The sequence below is a fragment of the Procambarus clarkii genome, chromosome 51, assembly GCF_040958095.1.
Source record: "Procambarus clarkii isolate CNS0578487 chromosome 51, FALCON_Pclarkii_2.0, whole genome shotgun sequence".
NCBI lineage: Eukaryota > Metazoa > Arthropoda > Malacostraca > Decapoda > Cambaridae > Procambarus > Procambarus clarkii.
The window spans coordinates 6,903,742-6,909,950 of NC_091200.1; positions in this window are offsets into that span (position 1 = coordinate 6,903,742).

Below are 6,209 nucleotides of genomic sequence, written 5' to 3' on the forward strand. Positions count from 1 at the left end.
ACCTTCAAGACAAGATGAAGGCAGACGCTCCACTGAGCGCTCAGCGCCTTCCCTTCCATGTTGTTGGTGCGGCAACGGAGAGCAAAATTAAGTTGTTCAGCCTCCACAACCCAATCTGGGACCCCGACATCAAACCTGATTCACCGTGAAGATTGTGGTGATGTGTATGATTGGGAGGGAGAGGCAAGGAGCCGGAGCGCCAAAGACGGGGCGGTGGGATTGGTTGGCAAGGAGACATCGACTTGCTGAAAGGATGCCTGGGCTAAGTTGGTTGGTCAGTGCCAAGGGTGAAGTGTGCTGGTGGGTCGGTCAGTGCCAAGGGTGAAGTGTGCTGGTGGGTTGGTCAGTGCCAAGGGTGAAGTGTGCTGGTTGGCAGAGTGGTTAATTATGAGGATATCTTCCTTGTGGAAGGAAGATATCCACACCATCCACGGCGTGGATGGTTGGTTGTCACAGTGTGGATGGTCGGCGTCAGTGTGGATGGTTGGTTGTCAGTGTGGATGGTTGGTTGTCAGTGTGGATGGTTGGTTGTCAGTGTGGATGGTTGGTTGTCAGTGTGGATGGTTGGTTGTCAGAGGAGCCAACTACTAGGTTTAATATACCATATGTGCTGCCATTCACATCTTACAGCACCAAGAGTCCGTTGACAAACCTCCGCTGAATACAACTTGTAGCAAATGATACTCGTATGTTCACTTTAAGTAACACGGAACAAACATGAGATCAATTGCCATTATACGTTCCGTGCGCGAATGGCAGGTCGGACCACGAGAACATGAACACCAGCGGCGACAGTGGCCAGAAACAGCCACGAAAAGTTTATGAACGAAAACGTTAGACGCGAGCATGAACATTTACCACCGGATACAATTAACAGCAAAACAAAGCGAAATTCACTCGTCTATTGACCGTAACTAATTCTTATTCACCAAATCATAAAATCGTGAAAGGTTTTTGGGTCGTTAGTAAGGATCGATGGTGGCCAGCACGCCGGCACTCAAGGCCGCGCTCACCCCTCACTGTAATCCTCGGGGCAAGAAGCTGAGAGTCAGTAAGGGGGGAGGGGGGGGGGGAGAAGGTATAAGAGGTGTCAACAATGACGCAACATTTCCTGGCCAGCAACCAACAACTCGTTAACAGGTGTGCGCTAGGCCTCTTGGAGTACTTTTTGCTCATGGTAGTCAGAGCGGAACTTGTTAAACTCCTCCAAAGGTTAATTTTGAATGTTGCCGCCAGATTTCTTTTTTTGCAGGGATATTCCTGCGCGGGCCCTAAGCCTCTGGCTGGCCCACTAAGTGTTGCTTGTTTCTGTTTTACTTGGGCGGAGTGTGAGTATTTATGACTCGTAGGTGGCTAGTTTATTGTGGGTACCTGAGCCACAATAATTAACCTGTATTTCATACGCCAAACTTCGAGCAGCACCGTGTAACAGCACTTATACTTTCCTGTCACAGCTCGCATACCTAGAGCCCACATAACATTTGTCTCTGTAATCTTTGCTTGTGTGTATGCAAGGAGCATGTCCGCAGAGGGTTCCGGGAGGTTTTCTACTCCACGAGCCCTGCCTAGTGCCAGGCTCCACTTGTGATAACTTGGTCCAGGAAGCGGTAGCTTGGATAAATATGTAGTACAGGTTACCTTACGATGATTTCGGGGCTCAACCTCCCCGCGACCCGGTCTCCGACCAGGCCTCCTGGTTACTGGACTGGTCAAACAAGACTATACACCCTGCATATATGTACAGGGTCACATATGCACTATAACGTGGTGGGTTCGACACTTCTTCCAGTAACATTTCTAATTCAATTTTGAAAAACTTCACCTTTGCTCCGGCAATATTACTAATGCATGCTGGGAAAGTATTGAACAGCTGTGGACCTCTGACACACTATTCTGCACTTCCTTCCGTATCTTTCACTCCAGTATGGGCGGGTGTATGGCGCCACCCAGAGCACGCTTCCATGAAATGAAAGTCGTGCCCCTGATGAAGATACGACTGATGTACCTACACACCGGCCTTAATATTAAACTATTGAAAGATGCTTTATAATTCGTCATTTCTCTTCTTTCTCTCTTGTATCCATTAATGATATAATGCAATTTCTGTTATGATTTTATGTTTTTGACAACAGTATTTTTTCTTTTATTAATAGGTTTTGCCCCGATGGGCGAGTTTATTGAGCAGCTCAACTCATCCTGCGAGTGGACACACCGTCATACATTACATTATTTTATTAATGTTTCTCTTTATAAAGGTATTTAGTTTAGTGTCGGTATATGCTTCATAGTAAAATATATTCATGCCAGAGACATTTTAATGTCGTTTGGTCATAAATACATTTACAAAGACACTTTTGTTTTAACGTCCAAGTGTGATTACCTAGAAGTGGCTCCGAGGGACAATGACCTCGCGGCCCGGGATCTGACCAGGCCTCCTGATTGGTAGTCTGGTCAACCAGGCCTCCTGGTTGGTGGTCTGGTCAACCAGGCCTCCTGGTTGGTGGTCTGGTCAACAAGTCCACCGCAAACAAAAACAGAATAAAAACACTTGAGAATAAATATACAACGTTGCTTACCCATGAAAAAACTAGTAAACAAAATGTGAACAAAAAAGACACTCCCGAGTTCACTGTCGACTTTTCGCTTGATCAACACGCAAGAGGATTTTCTCGCGAATTCCTGATGACAATGAGGAAGTGAACGGGCATCAGGAAGTGAACGGGCATCAGGAATGAGCTCGTCCTGATTCATGTACAAGGACAAAAACAATATTTGAATATACTATTTGCTTCTGCCAAGTAAGGTTAACAAACCCAGAAAAAAATATAGATGATATAGTATTTTATATAAAAGAAATATCAATTTTAATAAACCTAAAAAGGGGTACCACTTCTGGTGCAAGTGGAGGGACCCATAGCCTCGGAGAAGAAAATAATGAGTACTCAGAGAAGACCTTGTGGATCCTCACTGAACACTTTGATATTTTCTTCTCCTACCACCCCTATTCTTTTGGTGTGTGTGTGTGTGTGTGTGTGTGTGTGTGTGTGTGTGTATGTGTATGTGTATGTGTGTGTGTGTGTGTGTGTGTGTGTGTGTGTGTGTGTGTGTGTGTGTGTGTGTGTGTGTATGTGTGTGTGTATGTGTGTGTGTGTGTATGTGTGTGTGTGTATGTGTGTGTGTGTATGTGTGTGTGTGTGTGTGTGTGTGTGTGTGTGTGTGTGTGTGTGTGTGTGTGTGTGTGTGTGTGTGTGTGTGTGTGTGTGTGTGTATGTGTGTGTGTGTGTGTGTGTACTCACCTAGTTGTACTCACCTAGTTGTGTTTGCGGGGGTTGAGCTCCGGCTCTTTGGTCCCGCCTCTCAACCGTCAATCAACAGGTGTACAGATTCCTGAGCCTATCGGGCTCTGTCATATCTACACTTGAAACTGTGTATGGAGTCACCCTCCACCACATCACCCCCTAATGCATTCCATTTGTCAACCACTCTGACACTAAAAAAGTTCTTTCTAATATCTCTGTGGCTCATTTGGGCACTCAGTTTCCACCTGTGTCCCCTTGTGCGTGTTCCCCTTGTGTTAAATAGACTGTCTTTATCTACCCTATCTACCCTATCTACCCCTTCAGAATCTTGAATGTGGTGATCATGTCCCCCCTAACTCTTCTGTCTTCCAGCGAAGTGAGGTTTAATTCCCGTAGTCTCTCCTCGTAGCTCATACCTCTCAGCTCGGGTACTAGTCTGGTGGCAAACCTTTGAACCTTTTCCAGTTTAGTCTTATCCTTGACTAGATATGGACTCCATGCTGGGGCTGCATACTCCAGGATTGGCCTGACATATGTGGTATAAAAAGTTCTGAATGATTCTTTACACAAATTTCTGAATGCCGTTCGTATGTTGGCCAGCCTGGCATATGCCGCTGATGTTATCCGCTTGATATGTGCTGCAGGAGACAGGTCTGGCGTGATATCAACCCCCAAGTCTTTTTCCTTCTCTGACTCCTGAAGAATTTCCTCTCCCAGATGATACCTTGTATCTGGCCTCCTGCTCCCTACACCTATCTTCATTACATTACATTTGGTTGGGTTAAACTCTAACAACCATTTGTTCGACCATTCCTTCAGCTTGTCTAGGTCTTCTTGAAGCCTCAAACAGTCCTCTTCTGTTTTAATCCTTCTCATAATTTTAGCATCGTCCGCAAACATTGAGAGAAATGAATCGATACCCTCCGGGAGATCATTTACATATATCAGAAACAAGATATGACCGAGTACAGAGCCCTGTGGGACTCCACTGGTGACTTCACGCCAATCGGAGGTCTCACCCCTCACCGTAACTCTCTGCTTCCTATTGCTTAGATACTCCCTTATCCACTGGAGCACCTTACCAGCTACACCTGCCTGTCTCTCCAGCTTATGTACCAGCCTCTTATGCGGTACTGTGTCAAAGGCTTTCCGACAATCCAAGAAAATGCAGTCCGCCCAGCCCTCTCTTTCTTGCTTAATCTGTGTCACCTGATCGTAGAATTCTATCAAGCCTGTAAGGCAAGATTTACCCTCCCTGAATCCATGTTGGCGATTTGTCACGAAGTCCCTTCTCTCCAGATGTGTTACCAGGTTTTTTCTCACGATCTTCTCCATCACATGTGTGTGTGTGTGTGTGTGTGTGTATGTGTGTGTATGTGTGTGTGTGTGTGTGTGTGTGTGTGTGTGTGTGTGTGTGTGTGTGTGTGTGTGTGTGTGTAAATATATTTAACTTTATAAGTACACAAAATTTCAAGGTTCTACAGGGAAAATGTTAGTCTTCAACGTAAGCAATTACATTTCCAAAACAATGCTTGTGAAAATACAAATAAAATAATTGTATTTTTCAATCAAGTACCTACTTTGTGATACCTCGGGGTACTTTCAAAGTACTACCTACTTTGTGATACATCCGTATCACACCGGGTCACTGATACATCAGTGATCCGGTCCCTGAGTAGGCTTCCCAGTTGGTGGTTTCGTCGATCAGGTAGTTAGACACAGTTGCTCGCAGTCTGACGTATGAATGACAGCCTTGATAAGCACTGTGGATGTTGAAGTTTTGGGCCCCTTAATGTTGATAGAACTATTCCGGTGTACTTATTGCACCTCAGCTTTTCAACGGGGCTATTTTGCACTTCCTGCCATGTCTCATGGTCTCACGTGGAGATATTTTGTGTGTGCATCTTTGTAACCAGTCTCTGTAATATTTTCCGTGTAAATTATTATGTATCCCTATCGTCTGAGCTCTAGAGAATTCAGATTTAGAACATTTTAATCGGTGCCAATAATTTACGTGTTTTATAGTGAGTCTCTGCATGTTCTCAAAGACATTTCAACTTCAAAAGTTTAAGAATTGCTGAGCATGTGTGTGAATAAGTAGCAAAACTGTGAAAATAGGTGTCAAAGAGCCAGCAATCAAGGCAGCTCTGGATTAGAGCACAATATTAGTACGCCAGGCACACTCTCCCGCTGATTTGTAACACAGTATATTTGTACAATAAACTGAAATATGTGCGGAAATCTTTGATACTAAAACGTAAGCTTTAAGTCTCATTGTGAAAATTAAAATGGGATCCGGCTACCCATTCGTGGTTTGTTTACCCAAGGGACATATCCTTCAGTGAGGCAACCGTAAGCCCTTGTACTGCGCGGCAAGGATTATTTTCTTGTGACATGCTTTAAACTTTGTTTTAGTCCAAGTGTGGCGTGAGAGACCTTCCTAATCGCTGTTCCATACCCAGTTCCATCTGACTGTTGGGACTGATAAATATGATAGAAGCCTGCAGCCTGTTCTGCCCTGTGAGGTAATAATTCCTTTCAAATGGTGTAAACCAGGACAGAGCTCTCCACAACGAAAGCTCCTCATTTTTCATTGTTCACTATAGGATCGACTGAAGATTCATCTCCATTCTTCATATTATATTATTTTAGAATATTGTATGTGATCCCATTTGTCGAAGGCTTTAGAGAATCTACATATTATCCCGGCATTCCGCATGTCTTCTAGCGCACCCAAAACAATATTATTGTGGTTCATCAGCTGACCATATTGGTTTGGAGTGTGCAGACGTTTTGTACGCTCACTCCGAAGCTTCATGCAGGTCGGCGTTCAATCCTCGATTGTCCAAGTGGTTGTGCACCATTCCTTCCCCCCCGTCCCATACCAAATCCTTATTCTGATCCCTTCCC